The sequence below is a fragment of the Syngnathus floridae genome, chromosome 12 (assembly GCF_059516105.1).
Source record: "Syngnathus floridae isolate MCC-2025c chromosome 12, RoL_Sflo_1.0, whole genome shotgun sequence".
Classification (NCBI taxonomy): domain Eukaryota; kingdom Metazoa; phylum Chordata; class Actinopteri; order Syngnathiformes; family Syngnathidae; genus Syngnathus; species Syngnathus floridae.
The window spans coordinates 9,069,285-9,081,386 of NC_142424.1; the positions used below are offsets into that span (position 1 = coordinate 9,069,285).

Sequence of the window (12,102 nt, forward strand, 5' to 3'; positions counted from 1 at the left end):
GTCAGAGGGCCACACCTACGATAAATTAAACCTGCTCAATTTTCTTCCATTGTGAAATGCACTAAATTATTTATTTTAAATAGTTGGTACTGGTAATTAGAAGAATACAATTATTCTGTTTATATTTATATTAAGCTATGTGAAATTGTGGTGTAAAGGTCAAATAAAAAAAAACAATTATTAATCAGTACAATTTTTTCTTAACTTCTTTAACGTTTCCTTAAATGACATAGCCGCTCCATCTCTGGGTGTGAAGTTTGATAAAAAGTCCTTGTTGGGCTTGCAGTTTTGCTAGCAATGCATCAGCCTCTGATGCGCCCTGTTTATCAGACAGATGTATTTTTTCTCATGCTTGGTCGTGTAGTGGCGACTCAAATTATATTCTTTAAACACAGCGACCTGTGTACCACAAATCAGGCACATGGCTTTACCTTTCATTTCTGTAAAGAAATACTTGGCAGTCCATGTCTTGTTGAAAACACGGCGGTCCTTGTCAACTTTACTTCGCACTGTTCACCTTCACGCACAGCTCACATACACGTACGCTACACGGAAGTGCGACTTCTTTCAAAATAAAAGCGAAACAGTTGTATTGTACGCACGACACTAATTTTTTTTTTTTTTTTAATTACGATTGGCCTCATGCGGGCCGGACAGGGACGCACAAAGGGCCGGATGTGGCCCGCGGGCCGTAATTTGCCCAGGTTTGCCTTATGCCGACAGTGATGTTTTAATTTTGCATTTGTTGGCTTGTAGTTGATGGTGTGATTATACCGAATTTGTTTGTGTTTGAATAAAAGGTTGAACGAAAAAAAAAAACCGTTATGCCGACATTTGTTATTTTGGGGGACACCAACTCATATAACAACGTAAAACACATACCGTATTTGCCGGTGTATAAGTCGACTCGGTGTATAAGTCGACCCCCTAAAATTCGACGGAAATTTACGGTTTTATGATATATCCTTTGTATAAGTCGAGCTAAATTGTTGCATTATTTTAAACTTCAAAATTCAATCAGAAATATGCGAAATTTATTGACGAAATGTGTTCAAATTCCGGGAGGCCGTGCGCATGCGCAGTGGCCGGAAATAGCTCCAGCCGTGCGGATCGGCTGTTCATAAGCACCGCGGAGGAGATCGCGGAGCCTCATTCGACTTCCAGCGGCCGGCGAGCTCGCGCACGCCGCCCGGCACCACCGGGAGGCCGGAAATAGCTCCAAGCCGAACGGATCGGCACTTTACAAGCACCGCGGAGGAGATCGCGGAGCCTCATTCGATTTCCAGCGGCCAGCGCACTCGCGCACGCCGCCTGGCACCACCGGGAGGCCGTGCGCACGCGCCAAGTGGCCGGAAATAGCTCCCGCCGAGCGGATCGGCTCTTTATAAGCACCGCGGAGGAGATCGCGGGGCCTCATTCGACTTCCAGCGGCCGGCGAGCTCGCGCACGCCGCCCGGCACATCCGGGAGGCCGTGCGCACGCGCCAAGTGGCCGAAAATAGCTCCCGCCGAGCGGCTCGGCAATTTATAAGCACCGCGGATGAAATCGCGGAGCCTCATTCGACTTCCAGCGGGCCGCGCACTCGCGCACGGCTCTTGCGCCATAAAGAGTCCGCCTCGGCTGGTTCCCCATGTCGGCCAGAACAAGTGAAAATTTGGCCTCTTCCCCTGGAAGTCTGGCCAAGTTTGGCGAATATTTTCTAAGTGCCAATGACTCAACCGCCGTAAAGTGTCCGCCTCGGCTGGTTCCCCATGTCGGCCACCACAAGTGAAAATTCGGCCTCTTCCCCTGGAAGTCTGGCCAAGTTTGGCAAATATTTTCAAAGTGCGAACGACTCAACCGCCGTAAAATGTCCGCCTCGGCTGGTTCCCCATGTCGGCCATAACAAGTGAAAATTCGGCCTCTTCCCCTGGAAGTCCGGCCAAGTTTGGCGAATATTTTCTAAGTGCCAACGACTCAACCGCCGTAAAGTGTCCGCCTCGGCTGCTTCCTCCGGTCGGCCAGAACAAGTGAAAATTCGGCCTCTTCCCCTGGAAGTCTGGCCAAGTTTGGCGAATATTTTCTAAGTGCCAACGACATTCATTTAGACATGGCGATTGAATGTTTACGTACCGGTAGTTATTGCCGTTGCTTGACGCGCGATGACTCGCACATTCGCTCAATACCCAGTACTTCCCCCGAGCAGTCATCGTCGCTGTCTGGCTTTCGATGTCCGTTATTGAGGTGAGAATATTTGAAATTGTTGCTGAGGATGCGTGTTAATGCTTCGAACGCTTTATAATGATTCAGTTTCTCGCTGTTTGATGAGCCTGACGGACGCACACCCATGCACAATGAGATGCACGAGAAACGGCCTTGGTTACCATCACATTTGAAGCGATGAATACGAAGTTAAATTTTATGATTCGGTGTATAAGTCGAGGTCGATTTTTTTCGGTCGATTTTGGATCGAAAAAGGTCGACCAATACACCGGCAAATACGGTATACATATTGTCATATAAAGCAGTTGACCAAATGTCAGATTTCTATGTTTAAATGGGCAAAAATACAAACAAGGAATAAAACACCAAAGTTTTAACATAAATGTTTATTAAGATGGGCGGCTCGGTGGCGCACTGGGTAGCACGTCTGCCTCACAGTTAGGAGGGTGCGGGTTCGATTCCACCTCCGGTCCTCCCTGTGTGGAGTTTGCATGTTCTCCCCGGGCCCGCGTGGGTTTTCTCCGGGCACTCCGGTTTCCTCCCACATTCCAAAAACATGCTTGTCTGTCTCTGTGTGCCCTGCGATTGGCTGGCAACCAGTTCAGGGTGTCCCCCGCCTCCTGCCTGATGACGGCTGGGATAGGCTCCAGCATGCCCGCGACCCCCGTGGGGACTAAGCGGTTCAGAAAATGGATGGACGGATGTTTATTAAAATAATAATAATAAAAGTACATTTCAAACCAGCAATCTAATGTGAAATTTGTAGTAGATATATTGGATAACAATATTTAGGCGCATATATGCATACATGTGTTAAGAACTACTGTATTATAAAATAAGAGGAGAATAATAAGGAGAAGCATATTCTTCCCGTTGTTGCATATCGGCGCATTTCTTCATGCAATCAAGTAAGTCGTTAGCTTGGAGAAAATGAGCAAAAAAGAAGAGGTGTTTCAGTTAGTAGTTCTTTCTTTACTTGGCAAATCGTTCATCTACATTCTGGCTTACATAGTTCACGTTCATTCGGTAAATTGTGCATCAACGGACGAGTCAGTGAACATGTTGCGTCTCCTGGCGTGAGACCGTTGATGCACGGGAAGGCAGTTCATTCGTTGTCTCGTTCGCGAACTGGAAAGTCAGGGCTCGTTCCGTCACTGATCCGTTCTCGCGATGAACGGGAAATGCAAATCACTCCCTCACTGACTCGTTCACTCACAGATCCGTTCAGTTGCTGAACGGGAAATGCAATTCACAATTCGTTCATGAACGGGAAGTTACGTCATTTTCTTCCTCGTTTTAATTTACGGCGAGGTGGCACCAGCTTCGATGTGCATTACTGACACCTACTGTGTGGGATAAGTTACGTTATTGCGTGTCGGTTGAATTCATATGAACTAAAAAAAAAAAAAGAAGAACGAATCACATTAGGAAGTAAATCGTTCCCTCTCGTTCACTGAAACAATTCGTTCTTTTGAACGAATCATTTACTCACGAGCCAACACTAATGACTTATGACCCCCCAGTCTGCGTTCCCGACCCCACACTGTTCATTGCTGATGGAAACCAGCTGTGTCAAGCGCCAGTAAATCTGCATTCCAGAAGTCCGTTCTCCCCCCCACCATTGACCCTTTCCAGTTTGCGTACCGTGCCAAGCGGTCCTCTGAGGATGCCATCTGCTCTGCCCTCCACTCGGCCCTCACCCACCTGGAGAGAAAGGACTCATATGTGAGGTTGCTGTTTGTGGACTTCAGCTCTGCCTTCAACACCATTGTGCCGCAGCGACTCATCTCCAAACTCGACAAGCTGGGCCTCAGTACCTCCCTCTGCAACTGGCTACTGGACTTCCTCTGTCAGAGGCCTCAGGTGGTGCGTGTTGGCGACAAAATGTCCGCCAGCATCACGCTAAGCACGGGGGCCCCCCAGGGCTGCGTGCTCAGTCCATTGCTCTTCACCCTGCTGACGCATGACTGCTCTGCGACCTACAGCGACAACCGCATAGTGAAGTTTGCTGACGACACGACTCTGGTGGGTCTCATCACGAAGGACGACGAGACTCGGTACAGGTCGGAAGTTGACCTTCTGACCACGTGGTGCAGGGACAATAACCTCCTGCTGAACGTCAATAAGACCAAGGAAATCATTGGTGACTTCCGGAAGGGTCACACAACACACCTGCCGCTGATCATCGACGGTGCTGTGGTGGAGAGGGTGAGCTGCACCAAGTTCCTGGGGGTGCACATCAGTGAGGACCTCTCCTGGTCCGCAAACACCTCGTCACTGGCAAAGAAAGCTCAGCGCCGCCTGTACTTCCTGCGGAAGCTCAGGCGTGCATGTGCTCCTCAGGCAGTCCTGTCTACATTCTACCGTGGCACCATTGAGAGCGTCCTCACCAATTGCATCGCTGTCTGGGGTGGTAACTGCACTGAACAGAACTTGAAGGCCCTGCAGCGCATAGTGAATACGGCTAGTAAGATTATTGGTGCTTCGCTCCCCTCCCTGAAGGACGTTTACACCTCCCATCTCGCCCGCAAGGCAACCTCGATTGCCAGAGATGTGAGTCACCCGGCTCACTCTTTGTTTGACCTTCTGCCCTCTGGGAAGAGGTACAGGAGCCTGCGCTCCCGCACCACCAGACTCGCCAACAGCTTCTTTCTCCAGGCTGTTAGGGCCCTGAACTCGCTACCCCCTTCTGCGTAGCGTGCGGCACTGTTGCGCTATTTTCGGGAATGTCTGCTGTACGCGCACTTGCTCCTTTTTTTTCTGCTCCTCTTATTTATTTATTTACTGTTGTGTTATTTATTCATTATTTATTCAGCACGCTTTTGTTGTACTTGTTTACTTGTTTGTCTGTTGTGAGCCATGTCTTGTCACCGTGGGATAGGGGGGAACGAAATTTCGGTTTCTTTGTGTGTCTTTGGCATGTGGAGAAATTGACAATAAAGCTGACTTTGACTTTGACTTTGACTTTCATGGACCAGGCCCCAAAAAATCCCACACGAACATGACATGGTCACACTTAGGCTTACCAGTATATCGCATAACACCTGAATAAAATATACTACACAGTCATTTGCGAGAGGCCCCGGACGCCCTCTAGCGAAGGACCGTAGGAGGTTTAATGTTGTTGCCCAGCAAAAAGAAAAAACATTTTGTGCACGTTTTCCGAAAAAAACAACCCAACTCTTGAATTGATTTTAATTAGGGTAACCAGACGTTCTCCTTTTCCTGGACGTATCCTGCTGAAATTAAAAACCGTCCGGGGGTAATTTAAAAAATTGTCCGAGATTTTGTTGGACTGCCTCAAACATAATACATGTACAGTACATTCTCAATGGAACTCCCACTCCGTCCCATTTCACTCAATTCAAGTTTTTTTCTGTATCGTTCGGAAACAAGTCGCGCACGAAAATGCACGTTAAAATTCCCGTGCTTTCGCCAGGGTCGTGACCCTGATGAAGATGAGGCACTTACGTGTCTGTGGCAAATAAAGGTGCCAACACAGCCCGCAAGAGGAGGACTGAATAGGAGGCCTTTTTTCTTCTTCAAATGCTGCACCGATAGCTGTATTTCTTGTCTTTTTTTACCTTGTGTACCACTATAAAACTAGTTAGTATAAATATGTTTTTGAACTTTTAGTTATTGTATATATACCGTAATTTTCGGACTATAAATCATGTTTTTTTTTTCATAGTTTGGGCGGGAGGGGGGCGACTTATAATAAGGAGCGACTTATATGTTTTTTTTTTCAAAAAAAAAAAGTGAAACCGCGTTAAACGAACCGCGCTGTAGCATGGGATTACTGGAATTTGAATTTCAAGTGACGTCAGCAGCGCGGCGTGCGCGGCGGTTGTTTACAAAAATGAAAAAGATTGATCACAGGATGACGAAGATGACAAAGGGCCCCACGTACTACCGGCATCATTAGCGGCTTTGTTTCTAAGTGACACGGAGAATGAAGAGTTTGAAGGATTTAAGGATTTGGAGTGACACAGAAGGTTTGAAAAACTATTATGGCTTTTACGCACACCCGGTCCCATTCTATGGAGCTCTCTTTCACCTCCGTGGATGGAAGTCTGGGGCCGGCGCTCGGCCGGGTGGCTCTCCGGGGACGGTGGATAGGGCTCGGACATGGCTTTTACGCACGCCCGGTCCTATTCTATGGAGCTCTCTTCCACTTCCGTGGCTGGAAGTCCACGCCGCCACACGCCTGGAAGTTTGTTTTGTTAAATAAAGAGCCGTTTACCAAACCCACGTCTTTCCTTGAACTTTGTTAACGCTACAATATAGTTATATAGTAAATTTGTGGAATAACGACGAGGCTGACGTCAGGGCGCACGCGCGGCATTGTTGACAAAGGACGAGGAATTTGATCGATGGATTTAATGATTTAGAGTGCACAGATGGGTTGATAATACTATTGCTTATATAATAGTCATTTGATATCTAATTTATATATCGTTATATGGGCCTGTGGAATATTTTGAAGTGCAAGCGCCGTCAGCCGCGCGCATCCATTGTTGACAAAGGACGATCGATGGATTGAATGATTTGGAGTGACATAGATGGTTTGATAACATTATTGCTTATATAATAGTTATTTGATATATAATTTATATATCGTTATATGGGCCTGTGGAATATTTTGTAGTGCAAGCGCCGTCAGCTGCACGCACCCATTGTTGACAAAGGACGATCGATGGATTTAATGATTTGGAGTGACACAGATGGTTTGATAACATTTTCTTTTTCAAAGTCAAACGTCAAAGTCTCCTTTATTGTCCATTCCTCCGCATGTCAAGACACACAAAGAGATCGAAATTACGTTTCTCACTATCCCAGGGTGACAAGACAGAGTTCACAACGCACATACAAGTAAACAACACAGGAAAAATAAAACAAAAAGATGAACAATAAGAGTGATAGCATGCTAGCCGCTCCCGATGCACAGCAGAGTCCGGAAAGATGACAGTCAACCAGGCCACTGTGAACACGAGCACACAGCAGGCACGCACTGTCCGGTTCGTGGATCCTATCAGGCGAACGCAACCCATCTTGTCGTCCCGCGAACGAACGTACGCCAGGAGAATGGAAGGCACGGCTGGGCGAGCTGGGTTGGCCGCAAGCCTGGCCCGACGTCCCTGCGCTGGCCCCTCTTCCGCTGCCTCGCAGACCCGCTGCCGACGCATCCCAACAATGCTCCAGGACGGAGCAGTCCGAGCTCACGACGCAGTTCAACCGGGGGAGGAAGAGCAGGCCAGTCGGGCGTCGCTCCATGACGAGCAGTCCGAGCGCCCTTAATCTCTCCGCACCCAAGTCCAGAACGCCATAAAACCCACTTAACTAACATAAAAATATAACATTATTGCTTATATAATAGTTATTTGATATATAATTTATATATCATTATATGGGCCTGTGGAATATTTTGAAGTGCAAGCGCCGTCAGCGGCGCGCACGCATTGTTGACAAAGGACGATCGATGGATTTAATGAATTGGTGACACAGATAGTTTTATTAACGTGTTATTTATGTAATAGTTTTTTGAATAACTCTGAATGTTACGTCAGGCCCGTTCTCAGCTCTTCGTTTGTGTTTATGTCACGTTAGCATACCTATCGTTTAGCCTGTTGTTGCTCGTTCATGTCTGGTCTTGGTGTTGGATTTTGTCGAATAAATTTCCCCCCCAAAATGCGACTTATACTCCGGAGCGACTTATATATGTTTTTTGTCACGTTATTGGGCATTTTACGGCTAATGCGACCTATATTCCGTAGTGACTTTTCGGCCGAAAATTACTTATGTTTTTTTTGGGGGGGGGCAATAAATGCAATTGCTATACAGACACCATGTCGTTTGTGTCATAACATGACACAAATTACCCTCTCCCCCCCAAAAAACCCATAATGACCCCGCCCACTGAAAATGACCACGCCCCCTTCCAAAGGTGTCCTCTGTTTCAGAAACCCAAATCTGGTCACTATCATCCGAGCATGTGTTTGTCGTGCGTGTTGTTTGATCAGAATCAGAATGCCTTTTATTGTCATCGAGATAGGAGCACAAATGACTTCCCCCCCCAAAAAAAACAAAAAAAAACAAATGACCCCGCCCACTACAAAATGATGCATGTTTGAGTTGAGACAAGATATGGCTCTTGGAAGTAAGCTGTTTTTAAGTCTGTTTGTCCTTGTCCTGATGTTCCTGTACTATCTAGAAAGCTTTCAGCCGCTTGTGCGTCATTGATACCAGATGAAGCCTTGAAGCTTTCCATCCATGTGCTTCGCAAAAAAGTTAATCTTGTAAGGTGTCATATGCACACTGGCAGCCAAAGCCTTCATTGTCAAGATTAGGTATAGCATTTGTGTATTTGATCAGTTTGATTATTTTGAGGTTAATGCCGTGGTATCAAATGAACTAATGATATGGTGTTTATGATACTTACCTTACTTGTGTCGTAAAATGTTGGGAATTACTCAAATCTCATGGATCTCCATTTTTAAGATGTATCACATGACGCGTGTCATCATTTGTCATCGTTTAATATCATTCTACATAATTCCATATGATTCAATACTTCTCCACATTATTCCATATTGTTCAATGTCATTCCGTACAATTCACTCTCATTTAATTTCATGATTCCAAGGCATTCCACATGCTTTCATATTTTGTCATTCAGCATTTCGACACAAATTGCTTCATCTATTGCAGGGGTCTCAAACTCCAGTCCTCGGGGGCCGCATTCCTACATGTTTTCCAAGTTTCCCTCGTTAAACACACCTGATTCAAATGATCAGTTCATCCTCATGTTCTGCAGGAGCCTGATAATTGAATCAGGTGTGTTTAACGAGGGAAACTTGGAAAACATGTAGGAATGTGGCCCCCGAGGACTGGAGTTTGAGACCCCTGATCTATTGTCACTGCAAAATGAAAAGAATTGGCCTCACTTTTGGAGGGGAGTTTAAATCATTGTGAAGCTCAGCTTTCTATTTCTCCCCCTAGTTGTCTCATTTCGCTTCAGATATGTTGTGTCATGCCCCTTTTTGATTGGTTAGCTTTTTCCAATGCAGAGAGCAGGACTGAATCGCCACACAAGCGCAAGAAAGAAAGAAAAGTGTCTTGCTTGCTTCTGATTTTTCTTCTTAACCAGTCTTGACAAATATGGCGGCAAAATCCTTAACATGAACATTAAAAGCTGAACAAAACAAAACCCTAAACAATCTTAAAAACTAAGCAACTTCAAACTAATTACAGTTAAAAACCACAACTAAAAACTAAATAAACACCAAGTATAATGAAAAATACAAAATTATTATCATCCGAGCGGGTTAACTATTACCGTATTTTTCGGAGTACAAGTCGCACCTTTTTTCATAGTTTGGGTGGGGGTGCGACTTATACTCAGGAGTGACTTACAGTATATGAGAAATTTTTAACAGGTTTTTTTGTTACTCACACAAATTCACACCGTCATTACTGTCATTGTGAAGGAGATTCACTTCACATGTTATTTTCAGACCAAACCGCATGAGGGCGCTCTAGACCTGCTTTGATAAATTCACCATTGGCGAGAGTTTGAATGATTTAATTATTATTATTTCATATATATTTTATTCCGTGTAGTGACTTGTACATATATTTATCGTTACAGTTCAGTAGTTTCACATTGTCAAGGGAGGCTGTGAAGGCAGCAGGATGGGCATGATTGTTGTTGGCTCATTGAGCTCTTGTTTTCATATATGAAGAGCCAGTTACCAAACCCACGTCTTGCCTGGTACTTTGGTAACGCTACAATATAGTTATACACATAAATTGACGCAACTGACGACGAGTCTGACGTGAGCGGCGCATGGAATCCTGGAGTCAACAGCTGTTTTTTTTTTTTTTTAAAGTGACACAGAGGACGAAGATTCCGATGGATTTAAGTATTTGGAGTGAAACGGATGGTTCGATAAAATTGTTGTCTATATTATAGTTTGATATATAGTTTATATATAGTTATATGGGCCTGTGGAATAAGTTGAACTACAACTGACATCAGCGGCGCACCGCACACACTTCCGGGTTAAGAAGCGCCAGTGTTTACCCAAAGGACGAACATTTCAATGGATGATTTGGAGTGACACGGATGGTTCGACAAAATTGTTGTTAATATATATTGTTATTTGATATATAGTTCATATCTAGTTATATGGGCCTGTGGAATAATTTGAACTGCAACTGTGAATTCTTGTATGACTTTTTAAGGTTGCCTTACAACTGAATTTCTGGCCACAAACTGAGCAGGAAAATTTTTACTCACCAGTGTGGATTCTTGTGTGCGTTTTGAACTGTTCCCTTCTTGAGAATTTTTGGCCACAAACTGAGCAGGAAAAAGGTTTCTCACCAGTGTGGATTCTTGTATGAACTGTTAAAGGTCGCTTACGACTGAATCTTTGGCCACAAACTGAGCAAGAATAAGGTTTCTCACCAGTATGGGTTCTTGTATGAAGTGTTAGACTTCTCTTCGTTGAAAATCTTTGGCCACAAACTGAGCATGAAAAAGGTTTTTCACCAGTATGGATTCTTGTGTGTGAACATAAATGTGCCCTCTGAGAGAATTTTTGGCCACAAACTGAGCATGAAAAAGGTTTCTCACCTGTGTGGATTCTTCTATGAAGTGTTAGATGTCCCTCACGACGGAATCTTTGGCCACAATCTGAGCAGGAAAAAGGTTTCTCACCAGTGTGAGTTCTTGTGTGCCTTTCTAAAAATCTCTTCTGAGAGAAATTTTGGCCACAAACTGAGCAGGAAAAAGGTTTCTCGCCAGTGTGGCCTCTTATATGACGTGTTAGATGTCCACGATGAGAGAATGTTTGGCCACAATCTGAGCATGAAAAAGGTTTCTCGCCAGTGTGGATTCTTGCGTGAATTTTTAAAACTTCCTTACGAGCGAATTTTTGGCCACAAACAGAGCATGAAAAAGGTTTCTCACCAGTGTGGGTTCTTGTATGAAGTTTTAGATGATCCTTACGAACGAATCTTTGGCCACAAACTGAGCATAAAAAAGGTTTCTCGCCAGTGTGCATTCTTGTGTGAAGTTTTAATTCTGCCCCACGAGAGAATGTTTGGCCACAAACAGAGCATGAAAAAGGTTTCTCGCCAGTGTGGATTTTCGCGTGCGTTTTTAAAACTGCCTTATAACTAAATGTTTTGCCACAAACTGAGCACGAAAAAGGTTTCTCGCCAGTGTGGATTATTGTGTGCACATTTAAATGTCCTCTCTGAGAGAATTCTTGGCCACAAACTGAGCAGGAAAAGCTTTTCTTTTTTGTGTGCATTCTCATGTGTCGTTTCAAAACACTGTAATTAGCAAAATATTTCCCACACTGAGAACATTGGTTGTTTTGAGACTCATCAGCAGCAGCAGGAACAAGTGACGACAAGTCATCACTATCTGATGGTGAAGCTGCTTGTGAACCCCCACAGTGGTCTCCATCACCTTCTCTGGTCATTTGTTGACTTGAGCTGCAGCTTGGAGGGTCCGCTTCTTTGCTCATCTCATGTTGACCTTCATCTAAACTCTTCACAGGGACACTAGTCAAAGGCATCTTGCAGGTATCTTCCTCCTCGTCGTTTTTAATGATACAGGAGTCTTCTACCTCCTCTTTAATACAAGGCCACTCTTCCTCCTCTTTTATGGAGCAAAAAAACGTCTGCTCCATTTGTTCATTCAAGTGATGGACCTCTTTGCCCACATCTTCTTCTTTAATGTGAGTGCGCTCTGGCTCCTGCAGCTTAGGACGAATAGCTTCACCGATGTCTGCAAATGAAGACAAACACACATTATACCAATGTTTATTAATAATGAAAGTTACAGTTGAAAATCTGTACAAGGACTTCTTCATTCTGCCTATCACACAT

General features: G+C 44.8%; 1 pseudogene; it reads right to left on the reverse strand.

The window, feature by feature from the left end:
- Positions 1–10,872: 10,872 nt before the first annotated feature.
- Positions 10,873–12,102, reverse strand: LOC148389989 (uncharacterized; annotated as a pseudogene).